This window comes from Oncorhynchus nerka, linkage group LG18 (genome assembly GCF_034236695.1).
Source record: "Oncorhynchus nerka isolate Pitt River linkage group LG18, Oner_Uvic_2.0, whole genome shotgun sequence".
In the NCBI taxonomy this organism is placed as follows: domain Eukaryota; kingdom Metazoa; phylum Chordata; class Actinopteri; order Salmoniformes; family Salmonidae; genus Oncorhynchus; species Oncorhynchus nerka.
In genome coordinates this window covers 62,003,905-62,022,996 of record NC_088413.1, presented here as the reverse complement: position 1 = coordinate 62,022,996, position 19,092 = coordinate 62,003,905, and positions in this window count along the sequence as shown.

Below are 19,092 nucleotides of genomic sequence, written 5' to 3'. Positions count from 1 at the left end.
CTGTCACAATGTTGTTGCTGTTTGTTTAGGAAGTGTCTTGCTCTCTTGATTTGGCCAGTAGTTTTAAAATGGGGGACTGTAATGGCTGGCTGGATTGTACCAGTTGAAGCCAGCTGTCACACAACAGCCAAAAACAGGGATTTATGGAGATTACCGCCTCTGAACCGGTTCTCTCTGGTTACTAGAATGGGATTAACAGTTGTGTGTGTGTGTGTGTGTGTGTGTGTGTGTGTGTGTGTGTGTGTGTGTGTGTGTGTGTGTGTGTGTGTGTGTGTGTGTGTGTGTGTGTGTGTGTGTGTGTGTGTGTGTGTACGTGTGTACGTGTGTGTTTTCAGTGTGTGTGTGTGTGTGTGTGTGTGTGTGTGTGTGTGTGTGTGTGTGTGTGTGTGTGTGTGTGTGTGTGTACGTGTGTGTACGTGTGTGTACGTGTGTGTACGTGTGTGTGTGTTTTCAGTGTGTGCCAGAGAGAGAACGAATTAAATAAAAACAGTGTGAAAAAATGAGAGTGACTTTGCTTGCTCTTTTCCAGATACTTTTGTTGCCCTCTGATAGGTGTGTTTCAGTCACGTCTCTCTGATAGGTGTGTTTCAGTCACGTCCCTCTGATAGGTGTGTTTCAGTCATGTCCCTCTGATAGATGTGATTCAGCCGTGTCCATATGAGAGGTGTGATTCAGTCGCGTCCCTCTGATTGATGTGATTCAGTCGTGTCCCTCTGATAGATGTGATTCAGTCACGTCCCTCTGATAGATGTGATTCAGTCACGTCCCTCTGATAGATGTGATTCAGTCATGTCCCTCTGATTGATGTGATTCAGTCGCGTCCCTCTGATAAATGTGATTCAGTCATGTCCCTCTGATTGATATGATTCAGTCGCGTGCCTCTGATTGATGTGATTCAGTCGCGTCCCTCTGATAGATGTGATTCAGTCGCGTCCCTCTGATAGATGTGCTTCAGTCGTGTCCCTCTGATAGATGGGATTCAGTCACGTCCCTCTGATAGATGTGATTCAGTCGTGTCCCTCTGATAGGTGTGAATCAGTCGCGTCCCTCTGATAGGTGTGATTCAGTCACGTCCCTCTGATAGATGTGATTCAGCCGTGTCCATATGAGAGGTGTGATTCAGTCGCGTCCCTCTGATAGATGTGATTCAGTCGCGTCCCTCTGATAGATGTGATTCAGTCGCGTCCCACTGATAGGTGTATTTCAGTCGTGTCCCTCTGATAGATGTGATTCAGTCACGTCCCTCTGATAGATGTGTTTCAGTCACGTCCCTCTGATAGGTGTGATTCAGTCGTGTCCCTCTGATAGATGTGATTCAGTCGCGTCCCTCTGATAGGTGTGATTCAGTCGCGTCCCTCTGATAGATGTGATTCAGTCACGTCCCTCTGATAGGTGTGATTCAGTCGCGTCCCTCTGATAGATGTGATTCAGTCACGTCCCTCTGATAGGTGTGATTCAGTCATGTCCCTCTGATTGATGTGATTCAGTCGCGTCCCTCTGATAGGTGTGATTCAGTCGCGTCCCTCTGATAGATGTGATTCAGTCACGTCCCTCTGATAGATGTGATTCAGTCATGTCCCTCTGATTGATGTGATTCAGTCGCGTCCCTCTTATAGATGTGCTTCAGTCGTGTCCCTCTGATAGATGTGATTCAGTCGCGTCCCTCTGATAGATGTGATTCAGTCGCGACCCTCTGATAGGTGTGATTCAGTCGCGCCCCTCTGATTGATGTGATTCAGTCACGTCCCTCTGATAGATGTGATTCAGTCATGTCCCTCTGATTGATGTGATTCAGTCGCGTCCCTCTGATAGGTGTGATTCAGTCGTGTCCCTCTGATAGATGTGAGTCAGTCACGTCCCTCTGATTGATGTGATTCAGTCGCATCCCTCTGATTGATGTGATTCAGTCGCGTCCCACTGATAGGTGTGATTCAGTCGTGTCCCTCTGATAGGTGTGATTCAGTCGTGTCCGTCTAATGTGATTCAGTCGCGTCCCTTGGATAGATGTGATTCAATCGTGTCCCTCTGATAGATGTGATTCAGTCGCGTCCCTCTGATAGATGTGATTCAGTCGCTTCCCTCTGATAGGTGTGATTCAGTCGCGTCCCTCTGATAGATGTGATTCAGTCGCGTCCCTCTGATAGATGTGATTCAGTCACGTCCCTCTGATAGATGTGATTCAGTCACGTCCCTCTGATAGGTGTGATTCAGTCGCGTCCCTCTGATAGGTGTGATTCAGTCACGTCCCTCTGATAGTTGTGATTCAGTCACGTCCCTCTGATAGGTGTGATTCAGTCGCGTCCCTCTGATAGGTGTGATTCAGTCACGTCCCTCTGATAGATGTGATTCAGTCGCGTCCCTCTGATAGGTGTGATTCAGTCACGTCCCTCTGATAGATGTGATTCAGCCGTGTCCATATGAGAAGTGTGATTCAGTCGCGTCCCTCTGATAGATGTGATTCAGTCGCGTCCCTCTGATAGATGTGATTCAGTCGCGTCCCACTGATAGGTGTATTTCAGTCGTGTCCCTCTGATAGATGTGATTCAGTCACGTCCCTCTGATAGGTGTGATTCAGTCGTGTCCCTCTGATAGATGTGATTCAGTCGCGTCCCTCTGATAGGTGTGATTCAGTCGCGTCCCTCTGATAGATGTGATTCAGTCATGTCCCTCTGATTGATGTGATTCAGTCGCTTCCCTCTGATAGGTGTGATTCAGTCACATCCCTCTGATAGATGTGATTCAGTCACATCCCTCTGATAGGTGTGATTCAGTCGCTTCCCTCTGATAGGTGTGATTCAGTCACATCCCTCTGATAGATGTGATTCAGTCGCTTCCCTCTGATAGGTGTGATTCAGTCACATCCCTCTGATAGGTGTGATTCAGTCACATCCCTCTGATAGGTGTGATTCAGTCACATCCCTCTGATAGATGTGATTCAGTCATGTCCCTCTGATTGATGTGATTCAGTCGCTTCCCTCTGATAGATGTGATTCAGTTACGTGCCTCTGATTGATGTGATTCAGTCATGTCCCTCTGATTGATGTGATTCAGTCGCTTCCCTCTGATAGATGTGATTCAGTCACATCCCTCTGATTGATGTGATTCAGTCATGTCCCTCTGATTGATGTGATTCAGTCGCTTCCCTCTGATAGATGTGATTCAGTCACATCCCTCTGATAGATGTGATTCAGTCACATCCCTCTGATAGATGTGATTCAGTCGTGTCCCTCTGATTGATTTGATACAGTCGCGTCCCTCTGATAGATGTGATTCAGTCATGTCCCTCTGATTGATATGATTCTGTCGTGTCCCTCTGATTGATATGATTCAGTTACGTCCCTCTGATAGATGTGATTCAGTCGTGTCCCTCTGATAGATGGGATTCAGTCACGTCCCTCCTATTGATATGATTCAGTTACGTCCCTCTGAGAGATGTGATTCAGTCATGTCTCTCTGATTGATATGATTCAGTCACACCCCTCTGATATGATTCAGTTAGATGTGATTCAGTCATGTCTCTCTGATTGATATGATTCAGTCACACCCCTCTGACAGATGTGATTCAATCGTGTCCCTCTGATATTTGTGACTCAGTCACATCCCTCTGATAGATGTGATTCAGTCCCGTCCCTCTGATATTTGTGACTCAGTCACGTCCCTCTGATATTTGTGACTCAGTCACATCCCTCTGATAGATGTGATTCAGTCACGTCCCTCTGATATTTGTGACTCAGTCACATCCCTCTGATAGATGTGATTCAGTCACGTCCCTCTGATATTTGTGACTCAGTCACATCCCTCTGATAGATGTGATTCAGTCCCGTCCCTCTGATATTTGTGACTCAGTCACGTCCCTCTGATATTTGTGACTCAGTCACATCCCTCTGATAGATGTGATTCAGTCATGTCCCTCTCTGTTAATCTTGCCGCCATTTCGTCATCTGTTGTCTAAGCGCTCTCTGTCTCTTCCTCTCGGCGGCTGCAGAGTCAAGCTTGACTCCCCAGAATGGTTACCATGACAACACCACTAAAGGTTTATCTGTGCCCATGACAATGGATGATGCACTATAAGATTTGCCATGCCGTGATTTGGAACTGAGAGGGAGAGAGGAAGAGGAGTCATGAGGAATGGTAGAATGTAGTGGAGAGGGGTGGACCACTGATCACACTGATTGTTTCAATCGTAAAGCTAAAATGACACTCTTATGGATACGTGTGTGGGTGTGTGAGCGTGCTTGCGTCCCCACCAACAAGCTATTTGTCTAGGTTTAAATATCTCAAGCACCACTAGTGTGGTGCCAAGTGGTGGCAATTTTTCACATTGAGAAGCTATTCACCGACAAACTGGTATGTGTCTGGTTCCTTCCCCAGTGACGTGTTTTATCAGCAGTTACTTTTACCCCTCTGATCCAGCCCTGTGCGTGCGTGCATGTGAGTGTGTATGTGCGAGACAGCTGAGGAGAGGCATGGCTGTTAAATCACTCCACTGTCTGCTTTCTCTCCTCCAGAGTCCAGAGGGACCAGGGCCTTGGCTCTCCGCTGGAGGTGAGAATTCTCAAATCAATTTCTCCTCCTTTTTCGCTCCATCTAGAATGGATTGCTTTCCACTGCTCCGGTCGGTTTGTAATTTAGAAAGTGTTTGGCTCGAATACAGCTATTGTCAGAGGCGTAATCAAACATTCATGAGAGAGTGGAATCTGGGGAAAAGCAGGAATCTAGGTCATGGATGTGCCGACGAGTCTCAGAATGCTTCGCTGAGTACACCTCCCTCCTTCCTTCCTTACCTACCTCCCTCTCTCTCGCTCTCTCGCTCCCTCTCTCTCTCTCTCTCTCTCTCTCTCTCTCTCACCCTCTCTTTTGCTCTTGCTCTTGCTCTTGCTCTTGCTCTTGCTCTTGCTCTTGCTCTTGCTCTTTCTCTCTCTCTCTCTCTCTCTCTCTCTCTCGCTCTCTCTCTCTCTTAACTCTCTCGCTCTCTTTCTCTCTCTCTCTCTCTTTCTCTCTCTCTCTCTCTCTCTCTCTAACTCTCTCGCTCTCTTTCTCTCTCTCTCCCTCCCTCTCTCTCTTTCTCTCTCTCTCTCTCCCGTCCTCTCTCTCTTACTCTCCCTCCTTCGTTCTCTCACTCACCACTCATCTCCTCCCCTTTTCCTCTCATTTCTCATTTTTGTACTCCCATTTTCCACTTTCTCCTTTCTCCTCTCCACTCTTCACCCCCCGTTCCTTTCATTTGTATTCCTCCTCTCTTCTCACTTCTCATCTTCTGCCCTCTGATCTTTCTGTGGCTCCTCTCCTCTTTTCTCTCCTCTCTCTGTGGCTCCTCTCCCCCTTCCTCCCCTTTCTCTGTGGCTCCTCTCCCCTTCCTCCCCTCCTTTCTCCCTTCCTCTCCTCTCTCTGTGGCTCCTCTCCCTTCCTCTCCTCTATCTGTGGCTCCTCTCCCCCTTCCTCCCCTCCTTTCTCCCTTCCTCTCCTCTCTATGTGGCTCCTCTCCCCCTTTCTCTCCTTTCTATGTGGCTCCTCTCCCCTTCCTCTCCTCTCTCTGTGGCTCCTCTCCCCTTCATCTCCTCTCTCTGTGGCTCCTCTCCCCCTTCCTCTCCTCTCTCTGTGGCCCCTCTCCCCTTCCTCCCCTCCTTTCTCCCTTCCTCTCCTCTCTCTGTGGCTCCTCTCTCCCTTCCTCTCCTCTCTCTGTGGCTCCTCTCCCCCTTCCTCTCCTCTCTCTGTGGCTCCTCTCTCCCTTCCTCACCTCCTTTCTCCCTTCCTCTCCTCTCACTGTGGCTCCTCTCTCCCTTCCTCTCCTCTCTCTGTGGCTCCTCTCCCCTTCCTCTCCTCTCTCTGTGGCTCCTCTCTCCTTCCTCACCTCCTTTCTCCCTTCCTCTCCTCTCACTGTGGCTCCTCTCCCCCTTCCTCCCCTCCTTTCTCCCTTCCTCTCCTCTCTCTGTGGCTCCTCTCTCCTTCCTCTCCTCTCTCTGTGGCTCCTCTCCCCTCCTCTCCTCTCTCTGTGGCTCCTCTCTCCCTTCCTCACCTCCTTTCTCCCTTCCTCTCCTCTCACTGTGGCTCCTCTCTTCCTTCCTCTCCTTTCTCTGTGGCTCCTCTCCCCCTTCCTCCCCTCCTTTCTCCCTCCTCTCCTCTCTCTGTGGCTCCTCTCTCCCTTCCTCTCCTTTCTCTGTGGCTCCTTTCTCCCTTCCTCTCCTCTCTCTGTGGCTCCTCTCTCCCTTCCTCTCCTCTCTCTGTGGCTCCTCTCCCCCTACCTCTCCTCTCTCTGTGGCTCCTCTCTCCCTTCCTCACCTCCTTTCTCCCTTCCTCTCCTCTCACTGTGGCTCCTCTCTTCCTTCCTCTCCTTTCTCTGTGGCTCCTCTCCCCCTTCCTCCCCTCCTTTCTCCCTTCCTCTCCTCTCTGTGTGGCTCCTTTCTCCCTTCCTCTCCTCTCTCTGTGGCTCCTCTCCCCCTTCCTCTCCTCTCTCTGTGCCTCCTCTCTCCCTTCCTCTCCTCTCTCTATGGCTCCTCTCTCCCTTCTCTCCTCTCTCTGTTAGGTCTATTTTGTATCTTTTCTTTTCACTTCTTATTATTTTCCTTCAAAATATTTTCTATTTTTCTTTCATGGTCTTCTCCAACAACAACAGCCATAATACACAGCCAGGGGGGCAAATATGAACTCCCATTACCCAACCTTAAACAAACCCTCCTAGAACACAGTACAAAAAAAGATTTTGTCAGTGTAACCTAAGACGTTAAATATAGTGTCAGTAAGTAATATGTTCTAGTAATGATGCACAGCTCACTGGCATTACCACTGGCGACCTTGAGCCTGTCCCCAGTGTCACCATGGCCAGGCTGACTGGTTGGCTGGCTGGCTGGCTGATTGGCTGGCTGGCTCCACCATGCGTGTCACGCCAGACCTCTCTCTGCCAGACGAAAGGCAGGTCCTCCTCACGCAATATTATGTCAGAATGAGGACTCTATAGTCTGTAGTGCTGTCAAATATAATGCATCTGCTCTGCTGTATGTGTGCATAAGTGAATGGCTATAAGAGTGTGTATGTGTGTGTGGCCTGCCTTTCCCCTGTTTCTCTGTGTGTTTATGTGTGTGTTGTGTTTGTATGTGTGCATGTTGAATATGTGCCTGTTTGAATTGAAAACCAGTCTCACCATGTTCCCCCTAAATCCATTGATCTCCATGTCCCTATCCCCCTCCCTCCTCTCTATCTCTCCTCTCTCTCCCCTCCTCTCCTCCCTGCTATTAAAGAGCTGAACGTGTGACCTCTCCAGCAGTGACCAGACCAATGGCTCTGAACCCTCTCCATCTAATCCAGTTTTCAATTACATATCGGGGCTGGGGAGCCAGCAGTACAGTAAGCCCTTGTCCTCTCTCTGGAAACGTTGTCTTGTTGTGACCTAAATAGCATGCAACATAAGGGGGGAAATAAAAATAGGTCACAGATTTCCCACTTCCCTGCCACTGAATTGGATTTCACCACAGAGAAATAATGACGGCCATGTTGACGTGGCTCGGGGAGATTGAGGGACTATCGTTGTCCACCATCTCATACTAGCAGCAGCCGTTTGCATAACTGGGATTTCTATGGTGTCTCTGGTATGGAACAATCCTGACACATCACATTCTTACACAAGGAACTGGACAGCTTCAGAAAAGGGGTAATAAAGAGGCATTTAGCCAGGCTACCCAACCATTTGTGGTATTCATGTGTTGGAGTGAAGACGAGAGGCTTGTGGTATTCATGTGTTGGAGTGAAGACGAGAGGCTTGTGGTATTCATGTGTTGGAGTGAAGACGAGAGGCTTGTGATATTCATGTGTTGGAGTGAAGCCGAGAAGCTTGTGGTATTCATGTCTTGGAGTGAAGACGAGAGGTTTGTGGTATTCATGTGTTGGAGTGAAGATGAGAGGCTTGTGGTATTCATGTGTTGGAGTGAAGCCCGAGAAGCTTGTGGTATTCATGTATTAGAGTGAAGACGAGAGGCTTGTGTTATTCATGTGTTGGAGTGAAGAAGAGAGGCTTGTGGTATTCATGTGTTGGAGTGAAGACGAGAGGCTTGTGGTATTCATGTGTTGGAGTGAAGACGAGAGGCTTGTGGTATTCATGTGTTGGAGTGAAGACGAGAGGCTTGTGGTATTCATGTGTTGGAGTGAAGACGAGAGGCTTGTGGTATTCATGTGTTGGAGTGAAGACGAGATGCTTATGGTATTCATGTGTTGGAGTGAAGACGAGAGGCTTGTGGTATTCATGTGTTGGAGTGAAGACGAGAGGCTTGTGGTATTCATGTGTTGGAGTGAAGAAGAGAGGCTTGTGGTATTCATGTGTTGGAGTGAAGATGAGAGGCTTGTGGTATTCATGTGTTGGAGTGAAGACGAGAGGCTTGTGGTATTCATGTGTTGGAGTGAAGACGAGAGGCTTGTGGTATTCATGTGTTGGAGTGAAGAAGAGAGGCTTGTGGTATTCATGTGTTGGAGTGAAGACGAGAGGCTGTTGTACACATTAGTTTGAAATAGAGAGTATGTCCAATGATGTACTGTATGGGGGTTTGTATAACTGCATACACTATAGAAGGCATCTACAACCCTGTTCCTGGAGAGCCATCATCCTGTAGGTTTTCACTCCAACCCTGTTCCTGGAAAGCCATCGTCCTGTAGGTTTTCACTCCAACCCTGTTCCTGGAGAGCCATCGTCCTGTAGGTTTTCACTCCAACCCTGTTCCTGGAGAGCCATCGTCCTGTAGGTTTTCACTCCAACCCTGTTCCTGGAGAGCCATCATCATCACTCCAAACCTAATCTAGCACACCTGATTCTAATAATTAGCTGATTGATAAGCTGAACCAGGTTAGTTACAACTGGGGTTGGAGCGAAAACCTACATATGAGGGTAGCTCTCCAGGAACAGGGTTGGAGATCCCTGCACTAGCGAGTCAATACATTGGAGTGGTTTCGGGCAGAGGTGGCTGGTGGGATGAGCTATAGAAGGACGGGCTCATTGTAATGGCTGGAATGGAGTAAATGGAACAGTATCAAACACATCAAACGTATGGAAACCGTTACATTCATTCCTTTCCAGTCATTACAATGAGCCTGTCCTCCTATAACTCCTTCCACCAGCCTCCCTGGGTTGAAGTATACATGTGACAGTTTTTCATAAGCCAGTGTTCACATTGAGTACATATTGTATATAGGCGGGAGACAAGGACATCAGATCACATTAAAACGTCACAAACTTATTTCATTCCCTCCCTTCCTACATCACTGTCATGTTGGTAACAATGATTCGGGAGACAAGCACAGGAATGCGTAAAAGTTTTTTAAATTAAGTCTGAAATTACGGCGTGCCATGTAAAGGGCCCGGGGACGAAGACCAAACAAACAAAATACAGGGTTGAAACCCAAACGAAGAGCGAGGAGTACCTCGAATAAATACACACGCACACAATGATTAACACACAGGACGAGACCCGTAATAACCTGCACAATCCACAAGGGCACGAAATCCCAAAATACACAGCACAGGTACAACACAACGACACCGGCCTCGAGGACAATCACAGGAACGCAGTGCTGGTCGATCAGGACCCGATGCAGCTGCCGAAGTTGCGTCGTCGTCGGACGGGCCAGTTGCGGCGTAGGACGGACCAGTAGCAGTGGCATCGGACGGATCGGTGGTGACGGTGTCAGACGGCCCAGTTGCAGCTGCCGAAGTTGCGGCAGCGCCGGACGGACCAGTCACAGCATCGTTGGACGGGCCATTCCCGCTGTCTCCCTCAATGGTCGATTATTTTATCACGTTGGTATGAAGAGATTCGGGAGACAGGCGCAGGAATGCGTAATTTTTTTTTATTAAGCCCAACATTATGGTGTGCCATGTAAAGGGCACGGGGACGAAGACCAAACAAACACACAAGGTTGAACCCCAAACGAAGAGTACCTTGAATAAATACACACGCACACAATGATTAACACACAGGATTTATTTATCCGTTATTTTACCAGGTAAGTTAACTTAGAACACGTTCTCATTTGCAGCAACGACCCGGGGGATAGTTACAGGGGAGAGGAGGGGGACGAATGAGCCAATTGTAAACTGGGGATTATTAGGTGACTGTGATGGTTTGAGGGCCAGATTGGGAATTTAGCCAGGACACCAGGGTTAACACCCCTACTCTTACAATAAGTGCCATGGGATCTTTTAATGACCTCAGAGAGTCAGGCCACCCGTTTAACATCCCATCCGAAAGACAGCACCCTACACAGGGCAGTGTCCCTAGGGCATTGGGATATTTTTTTAGACCAGAGAAAAGAGTGCCTCCTACTGGCCCTCCAACACCACTTCCAGCAGCATCTGGTCTCCCATCCAGGAACTGACCAGGACCAATCCTGCTTAGCTTCAGAAGCAAGCCAGCAGTGATATGCAGGGTGGTTTGCTGCTGGCCACAAATTATTGTTAGGATGAGACCCGTAATAACCTGCAGAATCCACAAGGGCACGAAAGCTCAAAACACACAGCACAGGTACTCACACGCACCAACGGACATTGTAACAATAATCGACCAGATCATGGAAACCAAAGGGCACATATATACAAATACTAATCAGTGGGAATAGGAGACAGGTGTGCGCAATAAAAGTTCCAGAGGGATCCGTGAAAATCACTCTCTTCGTTATCTCTCTGTTTAGACATCTTCGCCCATTCTCTCTGCTCTCCCCTCCCTCTCGCTCTCTCTTCATCGGAATGATCTGTCCCCCCCTTCCCCTCCCCCTCCCCATCTTTCTTTCTCAGTCTGCCACTCCCACACTGTCTCAGTTTCTCTTTTTCAATTTCCACATATCTACTTCTATCTAGTAGACCTTAAACGGAACTCATCCTCTCACCCACCCCCTGTGCCAAACCCCCTTCCCATTCTCTCTAGGGCCAGGACGATACCAGTATCGGAATCATTTTTCCAAGGTAAAAATAAAAACACGAAGCAGACCACACTCTTTGGTATTTTAAAAACTTGGACATAAATAAATGTGACTCTGGAGGACAACATGATATAAATGAGAATCTGGAGGACAACATGATATAAATGAGAATCTGGAGGACAACATGATATAAATGAGAATCTGGAGGACAACATGATATAAATGAGAATCTGGAGGACAACATTATATAAATGTGACTCTGGAGGACAACATGATATAAATGTGACTCTGGAGGACAACATGATATAAATGAGAATCTGGAGGACAACATGATATAAATGTGACTCTGGAGGACAACATGATATAAATGTGACTCTGGAGGACAACATGATATAAATGTGACTCTGGAGGACAACATGATATAAATGTGACTCTGGAGGACAACATGATATAAATGTGACTCTGGAGGACAACATGATATAAATGTGACTCTGGAGGACAACATAATGTTTGTTTGCAACATTAGTACTGTTTTTCTAAAGAAGTTAAATCTGCTTTGTGTTTTGTTTCCTTGCAGCGTTACTGGTATTGTCCCGGCCCTAATTCCCTCACCCTTCCTTCCCCCTCCTCCCTTCCCCCTCAGTGCCTCACAAAGCCTGGCGAAAACCTATTTTGACAGTCTCATCAATAACCCAATGCCACCCAAACACAGCCCCAGACGCTGTATCAGTCCCAGCCTTATCCCCATCCCAGCCCCAGACTCTGTATCAGTCCCAGCCTTATCCCCATCCCAGCCCCAGACGCTGTATCAGTCCCAGCCTTAACCCCATCCCAGCCCCAGACGCTGTATCAGTCCCAGCCTTATCCCCATCCCAGCCCCAGACGCTGTATCAGTCCCAGCCTTAACCCCATCCCAGCCCCAGACGCTGTATCAGTCCCAGCCTTATCCCCATCCCAGCCCCAGACGCTGTATCAGTCCCAGCCTTATCCCCATCCCAGCCCCAGACTCTGTATCAGTCCCAGCCTTATCCCCATCCCAGTCCCAGACGCTGTATCAGTCCCAGCCTTGTCCCCATCCCAGCCCCAGACTCTGTATCAGTCCCAGCCTTATTCCCATCCCAGCCCCAGACTCTCTATCAGTCCCAGCCTTATCCCCATCCCAGCCCCAGACTCTGTATCAGTCCCAGCCTTATCCCCATCCCAGCTACAGACTCTGTATCAGTCCCAGCCTTATCCCCATCCCAGCCCAAGACTCTGTATCAGTCCCAGCCTTATCCCCATCCCAGCCCCAGACGCTGTATCAATCCCCAGCCTTGTCCCCATCCCAGTCCCAGACGCTCTATCAGTCCCAGCCTTATCCCCATCCCAGCCCCTGACTCTGTATCAGTCCAAGCCTTGTCCCCATCCCAGCCCAAGACTCTGTATCAGTCCCAATCTTATCCCCATCCCAGACTCAGCTCTGTATCTGTCCCAGCCTTGTCCCCATCCCAGCCCAAGACTCTGTATCTGTCCCAATCTTATCCCCATCCCAGACTCAGCTCTGTATCTGTCCCAGTCCCCCAGACTCTGTATCTGTCCCATCTTATCCCCATCCCAGACTCAGCTCTGTATCTGTCCCAGCCTTATCCCCATCACAGACTCAGCTCTGTATCTGTCCCAATCTTATCCCCATCCCAGACTCAGCTCTGTATCTGTCCCAGCCTTATCTCCATCCCAGCCCCAGACTCTGTATCAGTCCCAATGTTATCCCCATCCCAGACTCAGCTCTGTATCTGTCCCAATCCCCTCCACCGCTACTAAAGGGCAGAGAAAACCCCACCGCTCCATTGCCAATAAAGACTAGATGAACCCCCCCTCCCCTCCAATGCAACTAAAGTGTAGATGACCCTCCCTCCACTGCTACTAAAGGGTAGATGAACCCACCCACCTCCCTCCACTGGAACTAAAGGATAGATGAGCCCCCCACCCCTCCACTGCTACCAAAGGGTAGATGAAACCCCCTCCCCTACACTGCTACTAAAGGGTTGATTAAGTCCCCCCTCAACCTGCTATAGGTTATGTGACCCCCTCCCCTCCATTGCTACAAAATGGAAGATGAACCCCCCACACACTGCTACTAAAAGGTGGATGAACCCACCCTCCCCTCCACTGCTACTAAAAGGTGGATGAACCCACCCTCCCCACCATTGTCTTAGCTATCTCTCCCAATCAACACCTGTGATTGCTTTATGCTTCGCTTTATGTCTCTCTCAAATGTTAATATTCCTTGTACACTGTTGTTTAGGATAGTTATCATTGTTTTAGTTTACTGCGGAGCCCTTAGTTCCACTCAACATAACTCAGATACCTCCTTTGTCCCACCTCCCACACATATAGTGACCTCACCCAGCATAGCTAGCACGTCCAGAGATGCAATCTCTCTTTCTTATCATCACTCGGTGCCTAGGTTTACCTCCACTGTAATCTATACAACCACGCCCAGAAATCTGCTCCTTTTATTCTCTGTCCCCAGCGCACTAGACGACCAGTTTTGATTTTTACATAAATTTTTCCATTATTAAAGTGGCTGGAGTTGAGTCAGTATGTTGGCAGCAGCCACTCAATGTTAGTGGTGGCTGTTTAACAGTCTGATGGCTTTGAGATAGAAGCTGTTTTTCAGCCTCTCGGTCCCAGCTTTGATGCACCTGTACTGACCTTGCCTTCTGGATGATAGTGTGGTGAACAGGCAGTGGCTCGGGTGGTTGTTGTCCTTGATGATCTTTATGGCCTTCCTGTGACATCGGGTGGTGTAGGTGTCCTGGAGGGCAGGTAGTTTGCCCCCGGTGATGCTTTGTGCAGACCTCACTACCCTCTGGAGAGCCTTACGGTTGTGGGCGGAGCAGTTGCCGTACCAGGCGGTGATACAGCCCGACAGGATGCTCTCGATTGTGCATCTGTAATAGTTTGTGAGTGCTTTTGGTGACAAGCCAAATTTCTTCAGCCTCCTGAGCTTGAAGAGGCACTGCTGCGCCTTCTTCACCACGCTGTCTGTGTGGGTGGACCAATTCAGTTTGTTCGTGATGTGTACGCCGAGGAGCTTAAAACTTACTACCCTCTCCACTACTGTCCCGTTGATATGGATAGGGGGGTGCTCCCTCTGCTGTTTCCTGAAGTCCATGGTCTCTCCTTTGTTTTGTTGACGTTGAGTGTGAGGTTATTTTCCTGACACCTCACACTGAGGGCCCTCACCTCCTCCCTGTAGGCCGTCTCGTCGTTGTTGGTAATCAAGCCTACCACTGTAGTGTCATCTGCAAACATGATGATTGAGTTGGAGGCGTGCATGGCCACGCAGTCGTGGGTGAACAGGGAGTGCAGGAAAGGGCTCAGAACGCACCCTTGTGGGGACCTAGTGTTGAGGATCAGCGGGGTGGAGATGTTGTTACCTACCCTCACCACCTGGTGGTGGCCCGTCAGGAAGTCCAGTACCCAGTTGCACAGGGCGGGGTCGAGACCCAGGGTCTCAAGCTTGATGACGAGTTTGGAGGGTACTATGGTGTTAAATGCTGAGCTGTAGTCGATGAACAGCATTCTCACATAGGTATTCCTCTTGTCCAGATGGGTTAGGGCAGTGTGCAGTGTGGTTGCGATTGCATCGTCTGTGGACCTATTGGGGCGGTAAGCAAATTGTAGTGGGTCTAGGGTGTCAGGTAGGGTGGAGGTGATATGGTCCTTGACTAGTCTCTCAAGGCACTTCATGATGATGGAAGTGCGTGCTACGGGGCAGTCGTTTAGCTCAGTTACCTTAGCTTTCTTGGGAACAGGAACAATGGTGGCCCTCTTGAAGCATGTGGGAACAGCAGACTGGGATAAGAATTGATTGAATATGTCCGTAAACACACCAGACAGCTGGTTTACGCATGCTCTGAGGACGCAGCCTTGCAAGGGTTAACACGTTTAAATGTTTTACTCAAGTCGGCTGCAGCGAAGGAGAGTCCACAGATTTTGGCCGTGTCAGTGGCACTGTATTGTCCTCAGAGCAAGCAAAGAAGTTGCTTAGTCTGTCTGGGGGCAAGACATCCTGGTCCGTGACGGGGCTGGTTTTATTTTTGTAATCCGTAATTGACTGTAGACCTTGCCACATACCTCTTGTGTCTGAGCCGTTGTATTGCGACTCTTGAATTTGTCTCCATACTGACGCTTAGCTTGTTTGATTGCCTTGCGGAGGGAATAGCTACACGGTTTACAGTTTCCAGTTTACATAGAGTCAAATAAAGTTTGTTCAGGGCCGTCGATGTGTGTGCTTGGGGGGGTATATATGCGGCTGTGATTATATCAATCAATTATTTGATTGTGTGGAATTCTAAGTCAGGTGTGCAGAAGGACTTGAGTTCCTGTATGTTGTTATGATCACACCACATCTCATTAATCATAAGGCACCCCCCCCCGCCCCTCTACTTACCAGAAAGATGCTTGTTTCTGTCGGCGTGATGCGTGAAGAAACCAGATGGCTGTACCGACTCCAATAGCGTGTCTCGAGTGAGCCATGTTTCCGTGAAGCAAAGAACGTTACAGTCTCACATGTCTCTCTGGAATGCTACCCTTGCTCGGAATTCATCAACCGTGTTGTCAAGAGACTGGAAATTGGCGAGTAGTATGCTAGGGAGTGGTGCACGATGTGCCCGTCTCCAGAGCCTGACGAGAAGACCGCTTTGTCTGCCCCTTTTACAGCGACATTGTTTTGATTCGCCGGCTGGGATCCGATCCATTTTCCTGGGTGGTGGGCAAAACACTGGATCCGCTTTGGGAAAGTCGTATTCCTGGTCGTAATGATGGTGAGTTGATGTTGCTCTTATATCCAGTAGTGCCTCCCGACTGTATGTAATAAAACCTGAGATTACCTGGGGTACCAATGTACGAAATAACACGAAAAAAATACCTCATAGTTTCCTAGGAACGCGAAGCGAGGCGGCCATCTCTGTCGGCACCTCATTTATAGACCCCCCTCAGCTCCCAGCTGTGCCCTTTACACCATATGTGAATTGATTGCCCCCCATCTATCTTCAGAGTTCGTTCTGTTAGGTGACCTAAACTGGGATATGCTTAACACCCCGGCAGTCCTACAATCTAAGCTAGATGCCCTCAATCTCACACAAATTATCTAGGAACCCCCCAGGTACAACCCTACATTTGTAAACATGGGCACCCTCATAGATATTATCCTGACCAAATACACCTCTGCTGTTTTCAATCAGGGTCTCAGGGATCATTGCCTGCATCCGCTATGGGTCCGCGGTCAAATGACCACCCCTCATCTCTGTCAAACGCTCCCTAAAACACTTCTGCGACCTGGCCCGGCTATCCTGGAAGGATATTGACCTCATCCCGTCAGTCGAGAATGCCTGGTCATTCTTTAAAAGTAATTTCCTTACCATAAGCATGCTCCTTTCAAAAAATGTAGAACTAACAACAGATATAAACCTTGGTTCACTCCAGACCTGATTGCCCTCGACCAGCACAAAAACATCCTGTGGTGTACTGCGCTAGCATCGAATATTCCCAACTTTTCAGGGAAGTCAGGAACCAATACACGCAGTCAGTCAGGAAAGCAAAGGATGGCTTTTTCAAACAGAAATTTGCATCCTGTAGCTCTAAATACAAAAAGTCTTGGGACACTTTAAAGTCCATGGAGAATAAGAGCACCTCCTCCAAGCTGCCCACTGCACTGAGGCTAGGTAACACTGTCACCACCGATAAATCCACGATAATTGAGAATTTCAATAAGCATTTCTCTATGGCTGGCCATGCTTTCCTCCTGGCTACCCCAACCCTGGTCAATAGATCTGCATCCCCCACAGCTACTTGCCCAACCCTACCCACCTTCTCCAGCCCCTGACTCTCCTAGCGCTCTCCTCACACAAAAACAGAGAAGCAATTTAACCCAAATGCACCAGCGGATTCTATCCACTCCACTGAGCTAGGGAAAGGTTTTCATGTTTGTAGTTATTTCAAAGTGATCCTTTAAAACTGACTCATGCATTGCTAATTGTCCATCCTCATAGGAGAGTTGCATCGCAGTAGCGTAGCTTGCTTGACCTGTTGGCCCCATATAATGTGCTGCCTGTCATGGCTATGTCTGATGCTACAGGAGTTGAATGTGCAACTTTATGATGGAAAACATTTTACCCCTCAGTGCTGCACTGCCTTTGTAGAGAATATGAATAGGCTTTATATTCAGATTAAACACTCAGGGCTATAGCTACTAACATTGTCAGTACATAGAGAATAACCACTCAGAGAATAACTACTCAGAAAACAACCACTCAGAGAAATAACCACTCTGAGAAATAACCCCTCTGAGAAATAACCACTCTGAGAAATAACCACTCAGAGAATAACCCCTCTGAGAAATAACCACTCAGAGAATAACCACTCAGAGAAATAACCACCACAGGCACTTACATAATTACATCCAGGACTTAGTTTTGGCATGATACATAGCTAGACTAATATTTCACATGAAATATTGCCAATGTCATCCCCATTCAGATGATATGAAAGACACTGACCTGGGAAAGGACAGTGCTTGGAACAGTACAATCTACTCTTTATTGGATGTTCATCAGACTCCACATGTTCCTGTATGGAGGCAGGCAGGCAGCGTGGAGGGGGTCAGATGAAGGCGGCTGCTTTTAATTAGGCTGTCTCTCTCTGTGACAAGTGAATATCCAGGACACGCCACGCCATGTGCTTAACTGAGCCAGTAATAGGCACCCAGAGATAGAGGGGCAACCTGCCACCCTGCGGCTCGCTGCTAAATGAGGGACTGCTGGGTAATGGCTGTGTGTTTGTTTATCTGGGTGTTGATTGGGGCCAGGCCCTTGCCACCTGCTCATGAACAGTTTTCAGGGTTGTGTGTCAAATGAGGACGCTATGATAGAATGCATTAACATGCAGTCCACAGGGTCTGAACATCACTGCGGTGTCACGATCGTCGTAAGAAGAGGACCAAAGCGCAGCATGGTGTGAATGAATCATTTTAATGGATGACGAAACACAAAGTAAACTGAACACAACAATAAATGAACAACGACCGTGAAGCTATATACGAAATGTGCTGACACAAACACTACACATAGACAATCACCCACAACCCACAATGACAAAACAAGCTACCTAAATATGGTTCCCAATCAGAGACAGCGACTAACACCTGCCTCTGATTGAGAACCATATCAGGCCGAACACAGAAACAGACAAACTAGACATACAACATAGAATGCCCACTCAGATCACACCCTGACCAAACAAAACATAGAAACATACAAAGAAAACCATGGTCAGGGTGTGACATGTGGAAGTCCATGAATCCATACTTACTCTATTATAGGCTAAACGTATGTTGTCAAAGACTGTGTTTCCTCTGTCAGGTGGGGTTATTTCGGCTTCCATCGTTATCGCCTCTCTATCGACTGACTCTGTCATCACTCTGTCACGTGTTCAATTTGTACCCATCAGACCCCTCTGCACACACAACTATACACACCCATCCTTATGGATTTGCTCATGGGCACAGGAGATAAGCAACACCTCTGAACACACACAGCTTCCCAGTTGCACCCCTCAGCAGCTAAGTAGCTAAGCAGGGTGCTTAGCAGAACCAACACCAGGGGAAGGAAAACAAACAGAAGGGCAATGAGTAAATCACCTCCATCTGCAGCGGCTCACTGGGGAAAGGATGGCACTGGGAGGCTTGGGAGAAACTGTAGGCTCCCAACCCAGGGGATCCACCAGCGGTCCCAGAGCCCCAAAGTCCCAGAGCTCCAAGACCCACAGCCTAGGGTCCAGACACTAAGCCCCAGAGGAGGTGGAAGCAGGGATTGATGCTATGTGCCCCTGTGAGGGTTGCATGGATAGGTGAGAGGGATCGCTGGCACTTAAACAGAAAGAGAAGACGAGCTAATGTTCCACGGGGGAAAAAGGGGCAGGATGGGGCTGGTGGAGGGGAATGAGGGGAAGGGCACATTCACCGTTGCACCAAACAACAGCCCTCCCTCTCCCAGCTACCCCTTCACTCCCACCTCTACTCCCCTCACCCGGACAGCAGGAAGTTGAATGTTTGACCTCTCACCTCCAATGCATATTTCCCCATCTGTGCCGACAGCAGCTGTGGACTCACTGGGCAGGGCCAAGTCATGCAGCTGATAGTGGAGCTTGTGA